This window comes from Anser anser (assembly GCF_964211835.1).
Source record: "Anser anser genome assembly, chromosome: 10".
Lineage (NCBI taxonomy): Eukaryota > Metazoa > Chordata > Aves > Anseriformes > Anatidae > Anser > Anser anser.
In genome coordinates, this window is record NC_139730.1 from 25623348 (window position 1) to 25639171 (window position 15824).

Here is a 15824-nt window from a genome sequence, read left to right on the forward strand (position 1 = left end):
TCAGAGAATGTCATTTGCATTTTTATATTAAAAAGACTCCAGAGTTGTAATGGATTAAAATCCTACGAAAGTGAAAGAAATGGCATCAGCCACTAGTTCTGCAGAAGCTAAAAGTAATACTGATAGAGTTTTGATGGAAATTTTTCCTTTGTGTGTTTAGTTTGGGGATTCCTTTTAAATCATTCATACCAGCAAGTTAGTTCTTCAAGGCCGTTTCTTTGAGATTAAGTGACAGGACTTCTACTACTCTTTTCTTCTTGGAATGCTTCTTGGTATTCTTACGTCAGCCAGAACATTTGTCTCTGTCGCAGATGAGAACAATGACCATAGTTAACAAGCCCAAATCTTCAAAGTCTAAAAAGCCATCTTCAAGGCGGTCTGGCAAATCCAAGAAACCGAGTACTAAAAAACTGATGTCACGCACCGCAAACTGGGGCCGGATACCACCTGCAGAAGATTCAAGCCAAGTCTCTGTGGCCCAAGGATGTGGAGGTGCTATTTATTGTAGATCCTCTGAAAAATCTAAGCCTTTTGCCCAAAGAGATCTAAGTAAGTGTGCGCTTTATCCTGCCTCCGTTTTCTTCAAAACAAAAGTAGAAAGTGGTAGTTCTTGCTTGTTGCACTGATAGAGAACGGGACTACTGTGAATAAAGACTTCCAAAGCGATTCTCCTAAGGCAACTGAAGTGACTGACGTTACAGAAATTAATTTTGATATATTTACAGTCGACAGAGAAATGTGGGGAGCATTTTGTAATGCACTGATTCATCCATATCTTTTCTGTTTTGCAAAGAAAAGTGTTTGATTGTTGCTATTCACAGGTTCCATTATTCACAGGTTTTTGAATGTTAAGATTGCTCAGGAAAAGATCTGATATTTGTAGGGGTACCGTCATTCCTAGTTATTTGTTTTTACATTGTCCTTGCATTTATTACCATATAATTTCAAGTCTAAGTTTGTGGTTGAAGTTATAATAAGGAAAAAAGCATATAATAAGGAAGAAATTAAAATGGTTGACTAAACTTTTTTTTCCCAAAACGTTGTGTTGACCAGCCAATTTGAAGATGGCGGTATTAAAGGTGTCTGCAATAAGTTTTTCTGTTTTGGATTGTAGCTAGTTCCTCTAGGTGCTCCCGCAGAATAGTATTTTTACTATGCCTATATATACTTTATATATTCACTATACCTATATATACTTAATACCTTTCTTAGAAACAAACAAACAAAATCTCTTTTTAAATATAACTTTCTTGCAGTTGTTAATGATGGAATTGCTCCGCCACAAAGGATTCTTTTTCCACCTGAGAAGATACGTATGGATTGGCAAGAAACACAAAGTGTTGGAGTTGGCCTGTACAATCTTGGCAACACGTGTTTTCTTAATGCTACTCTACAGTGTTTGACCTACACCCCCCCACTTGCCAATTACATGCTTTCTCTTGAGCACAGCCAGTCATGTGAGTACTTTCTAACAGTATTTTAAATCTGTTGGATAGCTGTGAAGGTGAAAGAACAGCAGTGATTCTGTGAGACAAACTTACTTGCCTGATTTTACCTGTAGACGCTGGCTTTGAGCATTGTATTAGCAGTGGGCTCGGAATAGCATATGGAGTGCGTTTAATGCACCATGTGTTTTTTTTGTTTGTTTGTTTGTTTGTTTTTTTAAAAGGATCTTTTCTTGCTTCATGGGAATAATGAAGTGCATTGGACAGTAATGCATTTAATGAACATTTGGCATTTGGGCTATTTGGGCTTCCTGCTGCTAGAAAGGCAATAAAATTTAGGATGTTGGCATCATAGGTCTTTAGTCTGCACAGCCGAGGTTCCATAATGCACTACAATAAATGGTCTGTTCGTTGTTGAACCAATTAAAAAAAAAAAAAAAAAAAAAAAACCTAGAAAGCAATATGAGCTGTTATGAACACGACTAGATTTTTTTGTGGGACTGTATTAAAATCTAGACTGATTTTGTCCTAAATAAAATGTTGTACTATAAAGTAAATGTTGTACTAAACCTGTATGCTTTTTAGGCTGGTATCTTTGTATCGATACCTAGAAATTTAACTGTTTTCTTCCTGTATATAGAAATCGTTTCAGTTGAGAATCCTGTTGAAAAAAGGAGGGCAGAAGTACTATTACATACATTACTGTAATTTTTCCTTTTTCCCAAAGGACTCGTAGCTCTGTATCATGAAGCTCACCTGACAGCACTGTGCTGAAAATAACCCACGTTCTCTTAATGCTGTATCATCAAGGTCAAATATTCTTTCCTCATACATTTTGCAACCTGTGGAGTTCACATTCCTGTCAGCCTTTACAAACGTGACTTTGCAGTAGTCTTTTAGATTTCTCATCACAAAATGCACTTGAATACAGGCTTAATGGATATTTTTATTCTATAAAGTTGTGTGAAATGAAATGTTAGGAGACTGTTGGGACAAGGAGAGTGGATATTGTATCTATAGTTTAAATGTTACTTATATGTTTGTTTGTAGTTATGTCTGTTTCGCTAGACTGGGATGCTTTCTTCTTTCACTCTTCAGGTCGTGAACAAGATTTTTGCATGATGTGCACGATGGAGACTCACATTAACCAGGCCCTGCGTTGCACTGTTGATGCCATCGAGCCTACGCGTGTTATCAATAATCTCAGTCGTAAGTGGCTTCAGATGTGTTTCTTTTTCAGCATCTTGTAATCTTCAAATAATTATTTGATGTGTATAAATGGTTTTAACACTGTAAAGAAGAGAGATTTTAGAAACAGGAGAATTACTTCATTTTTAAATGAGGTGAATACTATCATCTTCTTATTTAGGAATAGGACAACATTTCCGTTTTGGCAGTCAAGAAGACGCACACGAGTTCTTGCGCTATACTGTTGATGCTATGCAGGAAGCGTGCTTGAATGGAAGCACCAAGTAAGCATAAACAAATTCACTTTTATACGTTCTCTAGCACCTTTTAGGCCTTTATTTACTATCAAAACTGAAAGTCTAGGTCATCCTTGGTTTTCATAAAACTCTTTGAAGAGTTAACTGTGTGCCTTAAATCTTCTGAGGTCTGATTATAATTTATTTCCAGATTGGACAGATCTTCTCAAGCTACCACCATCATTCATCAAATATTTGGAGGATTTCTAAGATCAAGAGGTACTTTTAAAAATATTCCTGTCCTTAGAACTGATCTGTGTCTTTTGTCGGTAGTAAAGCAGTCTGTAGTTTGTCTGAAGTAGTATCTATCGACAACTTGAATGTGGACAGTTAGTCTCCTTCACGTGTTGTTAAGCATTTATATTTTGCTTCCAGTGAAGTGCTTGAATTGCAAAGCAGTTTCGGATACGTATGAGGCATTTCTTGATATCACTTTGGATGTAAAGGTAGGAGGTTTTGTAAATATAATTCATGATGTTTAAGTACATGTATAACTTTCTAAATTAAACTTGTTTAACTTAAAAAACCAAACCACGTACAATGTTAAAATATAAGAGCTTGGTGGTGGTTAGAAAGTGGATTGGACTTTGTCCTTCTGTGGAACCCCTGTAAATAGTCTCCACGTCTGCATTGGGTTTAAGGGGAAAGAATTTTATTGCTGCGCAAAGTATAATACTGTCACACTTCTTTGTTGTTCTACCTCAATATACGTCTAATTGTTAGACTGTTGGATTTGTTGCCAGTATTGATGACAAAGCACACTATAGATGCTGTCTGCGTTACTGGAAAATGATTTGTTTCAAAGTAGAATGACTTCCAGGTGAGGTAAACGCTGAGCATGCTCTTTCTGCCTCCTTCTTGACAGTGCTCATAGTAGATCGCTTAAGTATGTGTTAGTCAGGTTCTCTTATAAACTCCTAGTGCGTCTCTGGAATTTTGAATTTACAGTGACTTTACGCTCTTCTCTCTCGCTCCTCTAGGCGGTTTCATCTGTTACCAGAGCTCTAGAACTATTTGTGAAACCTGAAGAGCTGGATGGAGAGAATTGCTATAAATGTAGCGAGTAAGATTATTACTAATTATGTCTTAATACTAGATATTAGTTTTATATATTACATGACTTAGAGCGTAAGTTATCCTTTAACTTCATTTAGAAATAAGGAGACGCAGCTTTGTTGTTGTTGTTGTTGTTGCTTCATTTTCTAGTAGTGGTGAGCTGAAGCAAGGAGCTATGGAGAATGATTTGGAGTGGAAGGCAGCAGCAGGTTCCTACAGGTCCTAGCGTTCACTGTGAAACAAAGTTAGATTGAGTGTCAGGGCGTGTGAGCTGGCTCTGTGGTAATGAATGTTAGCAGCCTGTGCTGGCTCACTAAACAGCGTCTTGCACAGCTCTTGAACTGTGAAACCTGTCGATGTGGACTAATGTCCGAAATGAGCTCCCTTAAGCCTAACCCGTGCACAGGGAAAGCCTGTTGAGTTCAGGCGCTCTCTGTGCTGATCAATATGTAAGATGTTTCTACGTATGTGAGAAACAATTGAACATTTGCATAAGATGGTTTGGCAAAACAAGCTGTTAGTCAAACATCCCCTCAGAAAAGCACAGAGTGCCCGGCTCAGTTCTGTAGAATTCATGCCTGACCCCTCTAAATGAAAAATGCAGTATCCACTTCTTGTTGTTGGATACTAAGGAAATTAGGGTGTCGAATCAAGAGCGTCCAATAGGTTATTAAAGCAATTTAATCCCAGGTTCGTCTTGGCCTGCGGATCCTAGAAAGCAACATGCAGCGTATTCAGGATTCTCATAAGTGATGTCTGAGGAAGAGAAAGAACTGTAATAGCACCTCACATCTGAATTGCATGGTCCTTCCTTAATGTGCTCTTTGAGGTGTGATCGGTTCAGTCACACTTAAAGCCAGAATTTTCCGTCTTTTTGTGAGCTTAAAAGGAAAGGCCTTGCACATGTACAGTACTTTTTCCATTGCTGATAACTGTTATTAGTCTTATATATAACTCATTTTTACTATTTTTTGTTTATATTTTATAACTCCCTGGTAATACGCTTTCGTGAGAGATTCCTGTTCCCGCTATGCTCTGAGTTGTTGGTAAAACTTACCTTCTTCTCTGTATTAACAAACGTGACATGCAGTGCATGGGTTTATGAAAAGAAAAAACCAAACATATGATGCAAGTAAATATCATTCAAATAGCATAAGCATGCATGAGACATTAAAACGAGTTTGTTTTGGGGGCAAAAAAGATGATGCTTTCAAACACTTGTCTCTGCTTGTTTTTAAGGTGTAAAAAGATGGTTCCTGCATCCAAGAGATTTACCATACACCGTTCTTCCAACGTTCTCACAATATCACTGAAAAGATTTGCAGATTTCACAGGTGGAAAGATCAACAAGGTATATTTCCCGCTGTAATGCAACTTTGTCATCATGTAATGGGACATCCCCCAAAGCTGAAAGTTGTTAATATTTTCAGACAATAATTGTAGACTAACGACTACGGCTTATTCTTTCTCTTAATATCAGTAAAGTTCCTGCTTGACAAGAAGCATATACTTTCCTCTGAGAAGGCTAATTCATCAGAAAACAGTTGTCTGCAACTTCTAGTATTAAACGTCGCTTATGGGAAGACTTATTTTTAGTGAATCAAGAGATATATTCATATAATTCCAGTCTCTGTTTTTTGGAAGTGTTTTTCTCTGGCTAGTCCGCGAAGTACTCTGATATAATTTTTCTATCTTCTTGGTCTCTCTTTAGGAAGTAAAATATCCTGAGTATTTGGACCTCCGAGCCTACATGTCTCAATCAAGTGGAGAACCACTCCTCTATGCCTTATATGCGGTGCTGGTGCATCATGGTATCAACTGTCGCTCAGGACACTATGTATGCTACATAAAGGTAGAAGTCGACATCATTTCTAACAGGGTAAAGGTTGTGCTGGCAAACCAGTTCAAGTGTTACTAGTAGTACTGTTTCTAGGGAAAAAGATTTCATTATATGTTTATTTGACACGTGTGTATTTTATTGCTATCTGTGATTTCATTTGGAAAACATGCAATTCATCTAAAGATATCGTTGTCTTTATTTGCAGGCTGGTAATGGACTTTGGTATCAGATGAATGATGCAAAAGTAGTCCGTACTGACATTAAAAGAGTTCTTGGTCAGCAAGCTTACTTACTTTTTTATATCAGGTAATAACAAGTATTCAAATGTGTTCAGAAGAGATTTACTCTCCTGTTATTGATACTTTTCTTTTTGCAAGTGTTTTTCTTTCTCTCCCAGGAAAAGATGATTATTTCTCTAATTCAGTTCTGTCTAACCTGAAATTCTCTGTCATTTATTATCTTTTGTTGCTTGGCCTTAAACTGCAGCACTTGTGTAAATTGCTGTATATGTGTTATCTGTAGCTGGCTAATTTAGAGAAGGAGAGAAATGAAGGCCATCTGTGGTGTAAGAATGAATTATTGCTCTGAAAGTGATAGTCATAGTAGGAAGACTGTTACCTACTTTTCAGTTTGTAGTCTTGGCTAAGTCTTCTGTAGAGAAGGCTTCCATATCGTATGAACTGTTCCTATAAAATTATAGGATGGGATTTAATCCAAGAGTAGGCCGAAAGAAAAACTAAACTGAGATCACTGCTCTTTTCTGAAGGCGCTATGATTTGACGCTCGGAGAACGTGCTTTTTACTTAGCAGCACCGTCTTATCCCTGTTCATTCCCCCCTGGTCAGCGGGGGGCTAACAGTAAGCAGGCTGGATTTCTGGGACCACGACTTCCTCCTCATATGATTAAGGTAATTTAGGGAAGCGGGAGGGCAGATAATGGCACCAAACGGACAGTGGGTTTGGGGTTTGGTGTGGGGTTTTTTGTTTGGTTTTTGGCATCTTTGTTTTGTTTTCCTTCCCACGCTGCAGCTGTCTTCACAGCCCTCATGCTACAGCCAGAGTCATTCAAACAGTGGTTACTGCTGAATTGCGCAGCCATGCGACTCCATTGTTTATACCTCCTAGACAGCTTTGTAAAGCACAGAGAGCTACGCTCTTTGACAATTTAAGTAGAGTGTACTAATCCTCGAATCATTTAAAAGAGGACTTGTTTTTCCTATCGACGTCACTTTAGCTAAGACAGGGAAACCAAATTGTCTTATTCCTGAGCACCAGAACAATTATTCCAGGCTTTTTGGGGTATGTTTAAAGGGGAAACTAAATATATTTGGGAATAGCTTTAGGCAATGTTAAGTTGTTTGGATGGTTTTCAAAAATGATGTTAATTTGATATCAATATGCAGTAAACCAAAAGCAGGAATTAAATACACTTATGGGACTTGCATTTATCTTTTAAGGGCAGTGTTTTTTGCTTTTTAGGTGTTAAGACCATTTGTAGAAATACTTAGTAGGAGAATGACATGTTTAAAAATGTTAAATGGAGTGTTTGCATTAACCCGTCTTGCAATTTCTTCTTTTTAAATACAGAATTCAAGTCGTTTAAATGGAAATGGATCCATAAAAGAGGATGCAAATACCACTGGTGTCACCCTAAAAAGGCCATCTTCAGCACCACCAATGGCCTGTGTTCAAGAACAGGCGATTACCAGGCCTTCAATTACTGATACGTCAAAAAACCAGAAGATCACCATCAGTATTCACAATAAATTGCCTGCTCGTCAGACTGTGTCACAGCCTGACTGTCTTAGCAGTGCTGTGGAGGATGAAGATCTCTACAAGGCTGTTCCTTCATCCACAATCACAAATTCGGTAAAGCAAATGAAGCAAATACAAATACAAAAAAAAAAAAAAAGAGTTTCTGCTGAAATTTTTGTGGAGCCAAAGGTGAATGGAAATCCTAAACTCAGCTCTGATAACACAGTCCCTTACGGTGCAGAATCTTCAGGAAAATCTGAGGAGGAGTCAAAGGGCTTATTTAAAAGGAATTGCAATGCAATGTGGAATTTTGGTTGGAAAGGTAGTCCGTACATCGCAGAATTCCCATTCTTCCTGTCAGAATGCTGATGAAGGAAGATCCCAGCATGAGCTGCCAAACACTGATTCACTGAATGGTGCTATTAGTTTAGTTCATGAATCTAAAGAAAACGGACTGAAACTTGATGATTCCACTTGCCAAGTTGAACCTGTTAAACCTTGTGAGATGTTCTTTTCTAAAACAAACGGATTGCTTGAAACATAGTAGTTTGCTCCATCGAGAATTTGTCACCCACGATGTATTCGGGAGTGTTTATCATGTTCCTAATTCAGGCGAAATGCTGAGAAAACACAGCACAAATTTGATCGTAACCCTTTGTGATATTATGCCATTAGAATTTGCAGAGCTGAGCTGACATTAGAACTTGTCAGCTTAAGCTGAGCTGAGATAAAAATTCTTAAGTTTCATAAAGTAGATTTTGGGAGGTGAGTTGGCGTTATCTTTGAAGTGTAGATAATGCATACAACACAAAGCGATCTTGCTTAGCATTTAATGTAGAAATTCTGAGAAGACTAGTCCTCAGCACAAATGGTATTTTTTCTGTCTGCTGACTTGTGCGTTTTAGTTGCAGATGCCTGGAGCTATGCCTCCAGTCCCTCGAGAAGTCATCATGGAATCCCTCACGGCCAGCCAGCTGAACAGCTTGTCAGAGGAAAGAAGGTAAAATGAGCACAGTCTGATTAAGACAAGATTTTATGGAAGTTCATTGCGGTTTTATCTGTCTACTAATACTATTTAATGGAAGGATTTAAATCAGTAGAATTCCGTACTGTATGGCCAGTGTTGCGAACAGAACTAATGATCGACACTGTGCATAGCACTCTGATGCAGGCTGGTGCCTCGCGGAGAACTTGTGTTTCTTCATAGAATGTTTTTCCATTTTTCTCCATTATCTGGAGAAACATTGGCTGTTCCCCCGTCGCCCCCACCCCTTTTTTCTCAGAGCAGCAGGTGGAGGGAGACGGAAACGTGTTTTTATTTTGTGCAGTGTCCCGGGACCTCCGAAATCTACTGAGAATGATGAATACCTTGAACAGTACCAATGTGATGACCGTGGAGACAAGGAGAAACCAAGAAGATCAAAAGAACATGAACTGATTTCAGAAGAAAATGTTTTCTACATCAAAGAGTCTTCTGAGACTGGTGAGAAATTGCGGCAAACTTCCCCTCTAAAGTCTGACAGTGAATGTAGTTCTAAAAACCTTTCCTCCTTAGCTGTTACAGATAGATGCCAAGATACAAAGGACGAGACTAAAAAATCTGACAAAGAGCGTTACCAGAGAAAGAGGGAACATTCTCCTACTGAAGAGAAGGAGAGTCAAAAAGATGGTCATTCCAGCAAGAGAAGGTGCTCTCGGAGTGTGGAAGTTGTTAAGCAAAAGCGTCACAAGCAGGAGTATTGGGAGGGAAGCAGGTACAGATCTTCCCATAGTGAAAGGAACAGCCCTGATAATGGCAGAAGACCAGTAAAATATTCAAAGTACAGATCTCGAAGCAGAGGAAGATCAGAACAAGATAGCGCTAGATATTACCATTCCAAAGGGGAAAGAAGTTGGAGCAGAGAAAGATACTATCAAGATGAACCACGGAAATGGGAAAAATGTAGCTATTACAAGGATTACTATTCACCTCATGCAGCAGGAGACAGTAGAGAGAGAAAGTTCTCTCACGGTGATAAAGACTTTGACAAATTGACTCAGACTTACTCCAGCAGGTCACATAAGCGTTATCATTACAAAAGCAGATGGCCTCACGGTTCCCTCTTGCAAGAGGAAGATGTACATCACTTTAGCACACCCAGAGCAGACTCACATCGTTGCTCAGTAGCTCAGCAACATTCTGGAAAACATTCGCGTGAGAGACATGCACTTCCACCTGTGTCAGCTCATTTGGAGAACTGTCGCCAGAAAAAGGCAAAAGAAGGAAACAGAAAAAGACAATATACTCGTGCAGAAGGTAGTGAAAGTGAAATAGAAAGGCAACGCAGAAAGGTAGAAAAGGAGATTTTAGGTGGTGAAAACATGAAAAAATATAAGAAGTTCTAGAAGAAAAAGAAGTCTGAAGATAAACAGGGAGAGAAGGATTCCAAGTAAGCAGGGATTCCAGCCTAATCAGCATTTTTTTTCCTAATTCTTTTCTGGGTGCTTCTCATGTTTTGTTTTTTTTTTTTCATAGTTTCTGAGTTATTTAGATAGCATAATCTGGCTGGGGATCATGACTGGGGATCATTAGGTTGATCAGTGAAGACAGGAAAGGTATTGCTGAATTGTGTCAGAGCACTAGCTTTGGACCACGTAGTTCGAATCACATCTGCACACCATTCTGGATTAGGTTAAAATATTTTTTTTTTTTTACTTGCACATATTCCAGAGCTAACCATTGTTAATGATCTGTGTACCAACCAGGACCTATGGTCCTTCAATCTGAGGGCTTAAGTTTGCTGCATCTAAAGGAAGTTACATGTGCACAAAGTACCACAAAATAGCTGACATGCGGCAAATCATCGCCTGTGGTAAAATAAATAAAGTTTCCTGTATGCAACAAGTGCCACATCTTTTTTTCTCTTTTTAACTTGCATGTTTCTTTCAGACTTTATGATTTGTATTTCTCTGCGCTCCACTTTGACAATGCCAATCGCAAGCGTAACAAAAAGAAGAAAAAGGAGAAACATCAGGAAAGTGAAAGGCTTCTTGGAACACTTAGATCCTCGTTTCCAGAAGAAAACCCGGGAGAAGAAGGAAGAATCCCATCCTCCAGATGGCTCTTTATGAGAGCAATGCAGAAGTGAGGGCAGTAAACAACCTCACAAGGAAGGGAAGCCTTCCAGTGCAGGTGAAAGGAAGAAACATCGCATCCAGCGAGTATATTAAAGGTAAGCGGCTGCAGCATGTTTATGGGATTCCTTTTAGATTAATCTAGAGATTATCTAAAACAGTCTTTAAATGCTTGATGACTGAACAGTCTGCTGGATATTAAAATATGTTTTGAAAAATATGTTTCAAATGTTGTTTTTTCAGCTGTGTGGGGAGAACAAATACAGTGGCTATGAATATTTTGGCTATTATTCAGAACAGCATGTGGAGGGATATGTAAACTATGTAATATGTAAAAATATGTACTATGTAAAAATCCTGCTTTTTTTCTCCTTTTTGTTTTTTTTTTTTGTCTTTTTCTTTTTTTCCCTGCTATTATAGGTTTAAGAATATAGAGGAATGCGCTGATGGAAGCCATGTAAAGAGTCTCCAAATTTGCATTGGGTTTAAGCGGAAAGAATTTTATGTCTGCACAAATTATGATACTGTCAAAACTTCTTTGTTGTTCTACCTCAATATACATCTAATTGTTAGACTGCTGGATTTGTTGCCAGTATTGATGACAAAGCACACTATAGATGCTGTCTGCGTTACTGGAAAATGATTTGTTTCAAAGTAAAATGACTTCCAGGTGAGGTAAACGCTGAGCATGCTCTTTCTGCCTCCTTCTTGACAGTGCTCATAGTAGATCGCTTAAGTATGTATTAGTCAGGTTCTCTTATAAACTCCTAGTGCGTCTCTGGAATTTTGAATTTACAGTGACTTTACGCTCTTCTCTCTCGCTCCTCTAGGCGGTTTCATCTGTTACCAGAGCTCTAGAACTATTTGTGAAACCTGAAGAGCTGGATGGAGAGAATTGCTACAAATGTAGCGAGTGAGATTATTAACTAATTATGTCTTAATGCTAGATATTAGTTTTATGTATTGCATGACTTAGAGCATAAGTTATCCTTTAACTTCATTTAGAAATAAGGAGACGCAGCTTCGTTGTTGTTGTTGTTGCTTCATTTTGTTTAAGCAACTGGTGCACGGAAATAATCCCAAACTTGAAAACGTTACATCTGTTTTGGAAATCTAAGAAGAGTGGCTATTAGCTGATATTGGACTTTTCTCGTAGCATTGTCTGCACCATGGCTTGTCAAGCTTCCTAGGCGTGTAGCTGCATGCTGAAATATTCATATTGGCAGAAGTGAAAAGACATGCCCAGTAAGTAGTGGTGAGCTGAAGCAAGGAGCTGTGGAGAATGATTTGGAGTGGAAGGCAGCAGCAGGTTGCTGCAGGTCCTAGCGTTCACTGTGAAACAAAGTTAGATTGAGTGTCAGGGCATGTGAGCTGGCTCTGTGGTAATGAATGTTAGCAGCCTGTGCTGGCTCACTAAACAGCGTCTTGCACAGCTCTTGAACTGTGAAACCTGTCGATGTGGACTAATGTCCGAAATGAGCTCCCTTAAGCCTAACCCGTGCACAGGGAAAGCCTGTTGAGTCCAGGCGCTCTCTGTGCTGATCAATATGTAAGATGTTTCTACGTATGTGAGAAACAATTGAACATTTGCATAAGATGGTTTGGCAAAACAAGCTGTTAGTCAAACATCCCCTCAGAAAAGCACAGAGTGCCCGGCTCAGTTCTGTAGGATTCATGCCTGACCCCTCTAAATGAAAAATGCAGTATCCACTTCTTGTTGTTGGATACTAAGGAAATTAAGGTGTCGAATCAAGAGCGTCCAATAGGTTATTAAAGCAATTTAATCCCAGGTTCGTCTTAGCCTGCGGATCCTAGAAAGCAACATGCAGCGTATTCAGGATTCTCATAAGTGATGTCTGAGGAAGAGAAAGAACTGTAATAGCACCTCACATCTGAATTGCATGGTCCTTCCTTAACGTGCTCTTTGAGGTGTGATCGGTTCAGTCACACTTAAAGCCAGAATTTTCTGTCTTTTTGTGAGCTTAAAAGGAAAGGCCTTGCACATGTACGGTACTTTTTCCATTGCTGATAACTGTTATTAGTCTTATATATAACTCATTTTTACTATTTTTTGTTTATATTTTATAACTCCCTGGTAATATGCTTTCGTGAGAGATTCCTGTTCCCGCTGTGCTCTGAGTTGTTGGTAAAACTTACCTTCTTCTCTGTATTAACAAACGTGACATGCAGTGCATGGGTTTATGAAAAGAAAAAACCAAACACATGATGCAAGTAAATATCATTCAAATAGCATAAGCATGCGTGAGACATTAAAAGGAGTTTGTTTTGGGGGCGAAAAAGAAGATGCTTTCAAACACTTGTCTCTGCTTGTTTTTAAGGTGTAAAAAGATGGTTCCTGCATCCAAGAGATTTACCATACACCGTTCTTCCAACGTTCTCACAATATCACTGAAAAGATTTGCAGATTTCACAGGTGGAAAGATCAACAAGGTATATTAAGAATATACCTTAAGAATATAGAGAAATGGTCTGCTTTTATTTTCATTTTCTCTTTTTTTCATTTTTCTCTTAATATCAGTAAAGTCCCTGCTTGACAAGAAGCATATACTTTCCTCTGAGAAGGCTAATTCATCAGGAAACAGTTGTCTGCAACTTCTAGTATTAAACATTGCTTATGGGAAGACTTATTTTTAGTGAATCAAGAAATATATTCATATAATTCCAGTCTCTGTTTTTTGGAAGTGTTTTTCTCTGGCTAGTCCGCGAAGTACTCTGATATAATTTTTCTATCTTCTTGGTCTCTCTTTAGGAGGTAAAATATCCTGAGTATTTGGACCTCCGAGCCTACATGTCTCAGTCAAGTGGAGAACCACTCCTCTACGCCTTATATGCGGTGCTGGTGCATCATGGAATCAACTGTCGCACAGGACACTATGTATGCTACATGAAGGTAGAAGTCAACATCATTTCTAACAGGGTAAAAGGTTGTGCTGGCAAACCAGTTCAAGTGTTACTAGTAGTACTGTTTCTAGGCAAAAAGATTTTCTGAAATAACCCCAAACTTGAAAATGGGATCTTGTATAAAATCTTAAGCTGTGATTGACTCTCTGCTTAAGAGAGGCCAAACGTGTACCTACTGAGAAGCTAGGTGATAAGTGTTTTTGTACACTTATAAGTGGTCATTTTGTAAAGAGACTGCTGAAAAATCTGAACAGTGCTGCTGCAGAACTCTGAATGGGGGGCTAGCAACTGTCTTAACTGATCTGGAATCTTGAGTTTACTTTTCAGTGGACAGGAGGAGAGTCTCTCAAGGCAAACAGAGAGAGAAATAACACCCGATACTCATGTCAACATAAATTTATGCTCAGAGTGTAGGTGTAGGAACAGCGTCGGTATGTATATGGAACATCGGGAGAGGAAACTATATCGGTATTTACAGCTTTTCTACTTCCTTGTCAGAGAGACGTTGTCTCCAAATTAGAAATTGATGTATTTTGAATAAGGGCTGGTGGATCGGATTTATTCTTACTAGTGTTAATATTTGCTCTTGATTAGTACTTAATATCTGGTAACGCATCAATCAATCGTCAAAAATAAACTTAAAAATGTGTAAGGCTTATCTCGTTGGTCGATACAAAGACCAAGGTCTTTTCTCTTTTCTCTTTTTTTTTTTTTTTCCCAGTATTGTTTTTCTGTTTTCCTTCTCACTGCAGTCTTGATTTTGTTTCTTGTCCCTTAAGTATGTTTTCAATGTGTTGTTGAAACATTTTCCCTTTCAATGCAAAAAAAGGAGCTGTCACTGGTGTCTGCAAGTTGAAGACTGGAGCTTATCTGAAAATCACTGAGCCCAAGAGCTGTCACCTTAGTCTTCCAATAGGACAAGGATGTCTTCGTTTTCTCAGTTAAATGCATTTTTCAGGTTTGTGTATTATTTTCTCAGGAATGGAAAGTGTGCGCACAATTTGCCAGTTGTGGGACTAGGAGTTCTCTTATTTCCTGTGCTTTGTTTAACCTGTCTTAAGTTTAATGGATAGCAATCAAGGTGTACTAGAAATCTGAAAACACTTTATGCTTTGTTCTCTCAGTCATTTTGGTATAACAAACAAGCTTATGGTTTAAACCCTCCATTAGGTTAGCATTTTCCCTAAACGTAACAAGTCCCTGTGTGCTACAGGAAGACAGTAACAAAAAATTAAGTATAGATATTCATCCTGCCATTATTCAGCTTCTGCCTATGGACAGACAATTACACTTATTTAAAGCGGTATCCTCTTGAAACCTAATCAGCATGTTAGAAAGCACTTAGTTATCGGCTTTTGTCCTGGAGGGCTGAGGTTTGTTTTGTTTTGTTTTACATTCAGCATTTCCTTTTCTAGCTTCCATTCCCCTGTTGTTTTGCATGAGGAAAACATGCAGCTTTACAAAGTAGAACGGAAAGAGATGCTTTTCAGTCTAACTTTTCAGTTTTTTGTAGGAGTTTTAAATGTGGTAGGTGCAAAACAGCATAAGTACTGCTGCCAAAGTTATATTCAAACAAGTATTTCTTGGAGAAGCAGAAGAAGCCCAGGGAGAAATAAATTTACAAACATGCTCTTCATGCTCTCCTTTCCCAAGATTTCTCTGAGATATATCCCATAGTCTGTGGGTTTTGAGGTATGTGGTTCCCAGGAGTGAAAAGGAGGGCCAAACAGCTCTCCTCTCGGATCTCCACGTGCCAGGGCTTTAGTGTACTGCCACTTATGGCTCCGCTTTTCACCTGGAAAAAGCGACCTCATGCTGTAAACTGAGGAGCCCTGCAATTGTTCTACTTGGTTTTTTTTTGTTTTTTTTTTTTTTTTCCCCTGCTCGTATAGGCTTAGAAATGTGCTGATGAAACAATAAAAAAGCCAGCTTGGTACATCTCCTTACAAAAAAATAAGTACAAACTTGAGCTCCTGATCGGCTTCATGCTGAACTCTGTGCTGTTCTTGTCGTAATCTTGGTCTCTCAGTAGATAATATGGTTTAATTACGAATAGAATCATGTGATGAAGAAGATCTCACACTGCAACAAATTCAGCATCTCAAATGAAATTTTACATTTTCCGTGATTTTCTTTCTGAGCAGAAGTGTGTAGTATTAAATATATATATATATATATATCTGTGATGAAGCCACGGTCGCAGTTACT

The 15824-nt window shown here is 38.6% G+C and overlaps 1 pseudogene across 1 annotated transcript; it reads left to right on the forward strand.

The window, feature by feature from the left end:
• Positions 1-320: 320 nt before the first annotated feature.
• LOC310904797 (ubiquitin carboxyl-terminal hydrolase 42-like) lies at positions 321-10708 on the forward strand (annotated as a pseudogene). The gene is made up of 15 exons: positions 321-549; positions 1257-1457; positions 2544-2654; positions 2815-2917; positions 3081-3148; positions 3305-3375; positions 3910-3992; positions 5225-5336; positions 5697-5837; positions 6031-6131; positions 6592-6733; positions 7413-8121; positions 8492-8580; positions 8909-10009; positions 10510-10708. The product of its transcript is annotated as a ubiquitin carboxyl-terminal hydrolase 42-like (transcript).
• Positions 10709-15824: the final 5116 nt, after the last annotated feature.